Below are 2206 nucleotides of genomic sequence, written 5' to 3'. Positions count from 1 at the left end.
AAAATTTTATTTCACGAAATGGGGTGCAGCTGGCTCCACTCTATGACATTGTACTTTAGGTATATCCCTAACGAAATTAGAGTGAAAATATATTACAACGTGGTAAATAGAGAGGCATAAATTTAAATTAACTTCAAACTTCAGACGGCAGAGATACCAACTGTGTTACTATTAGCATATCGAATTCTGATGACATGGAGAAAACGTAAGGTTTTAGCATAATATTGTGCAACCAGAATTAAGATTCGCGACAACTACACAGGATAGATGCTCTACCTCGTTCCTGCTGTGCAGCAATTTTGAATTTGCGTAAATTACAACCAGAGTAGCTATGGTTGCCTTAAACTCTTCGTGAGCTCCTTTTTATCTTTATTTAAAAGGAGTACGTCGGAAATCCAACGGAAAAATGGATGTTGTAGAGCTGCTTCTGGTCTTGGTCTTTTCTTAGGATCCCACGATAACAAAGAATTAATGAGATCAATGGCCTCGCGACTTGCAGTCGGTATAAGACTGGACAACTGTTTGGTAGAATTAACTTTCATAAATTCTTTGGGAAGGGCGTATTTCCTATCGTTAGCAAGCTTTACTCCATGAGCCCAAGATTTGTTCTGAGGAGTACCAATGAGAGAGCAAATCTTATACCACTGACGTCGCACGGAACAGCTTCGAAATAGTTGGGAGCCGGTGAACAGTTCCACCATGATAGCACCCATCGCCCACATATCGATGGCAAAGTCATAGTCAGTTGAGCCCAGGAGGAGTTCCGGTGCTCGATAGGGACGTGTCACAACATACGGTTCTTGTGGCCTCCCTGATTCATGTAGCTTCATCCTTGTGGCCTCCCCGAAATCAGAAATTTTAATCACCTTTCCACTCACCAATATATTCTGTGGCTTCAGATCGCGGTGACAATATCCTTGATTGTGCACGCTCGCCAGCCCTCGCAAAATCTGAAAGCAAATGATGCACACCACATCCTCTGATAAAGAACTGTCTCTACCTCTTTTAACGATGAGCTTTGACAAATCGCAGTCCATAAGGTCAAATACCAGAAACACTCTGCTGTCGTGCCATATAACCCGCTGCAGCTCAATTATGTTTCGGTGCCGCAATTTTAGTAAGCATTCCACCTCTGCAAGATTCGAGATATCCTTTTCTCTATAAAACTTTTCTTTCAATATTTTGATGGCACAAAAATTGCCTGTTTTCGTATCCATCGCCTTCCAAACGGTTCCATAACTACCCGCCCCCAATTTCTCAAGGATATTAAAAGAATAATTTTCGCCACTGATACAACGATACTGTGGAGTCTCAGTCTTGCGAAACATCATCGCTCCTCTTAATTGGAGAGTTGTAACCTTAGAGTTGTAACCAGCAAACTTCACTTAAAAACGCGGATATCCGAATTAACTATAGAATCAATTCAGCGCAGACACTTCGTTCGTGTGGTGAACCAATACAGACAGTCCTTATATATATGAATGAACAATTGAAGCAATTCAATACCGACAGTTCGTTCGTTCGTGTGGTGAACTATTGAAGCAATTCGATACAGAGGGTCTTTATGGTAGGTTATATATATGAACAAAATATTGCATGTAATCCAATCTAAGGTTTTTTTGTGACTTTATATATAAATATATATTATCCAAGTTCTTTTATTGCCGCTGAAGTATATCACACAAACAATGAACCGACATTAATCTATTATTTAAAAAGAAAAAAATTAGTATGTCTCACCAACAATGAATCCACATAAATTTCTTATTTAACGCCCAAAAAAATTCATATACCAACTTATCAAAAACTTTTTTATAAATATATAATATTCGATAAATTATGTTTGCTGGATTTTTTTAAGTTACCTAAATGAATTAATGGGTTTTTATTTTTCTTACTAAGATTTCAAAAAAATCATTACATTATTTTTAAAATTAGTAAATAGTTAATAATATAAAGGAATCAATTATTAAATCAAGTCAATATAAATATATGTATATAAAGGAAAAAATTATATTAGGTTTAGTCGACCATTTAAAAAGAGGTGGATGAATTAATGAGCTTTTAAATTCAACTTTAGTTTAGAGGTGGACATGTGTACACACGAAGTGGCTATGATGGAAGACAAAACTTTAGTCGGCATAACTTGCCATCGAAAGTTCAACAACAAAATGTTAAGTAGTAGCACACATAATTCCAATCATTG

General features: G+C 36.7%; 1 pseudogene; it reads right to left on the bottom strand.

Moving 5' to 3' along the window:
• Positions 1–329: 329 nt before the first annotated feature.
• LOC149138806 (cyclin-dependent kinase F-3 pseudogene) lies at positions 330–1331 on the bottom strand (annotated as a pseudogene).
• Between the last annotated feature and the right edge of the window lie 875 nt (positions 1332–2206).

The sequence above is a fragment of the Pinus tabuliformis genome, chromosome X (genome assembly GCF_031772625.1).
Source record: "Pinus tabuliformis cultivar Carrire ecotype Pingquan chromosome X, CPIR1, whole genome shotgun sequence".
Classification (NCBI taxonomy): Eukaryota; Viridiplantae; Streptophyta; class Pinopsida; order Pinales; family Pinaceae; genus Pinus; species Pinus tabuliformis.
The sequence above is the reverse complement of the archived record's forward strand: the minus strand, read 5'-3'. Positions and strand labels throughout refer to the sequence as shown.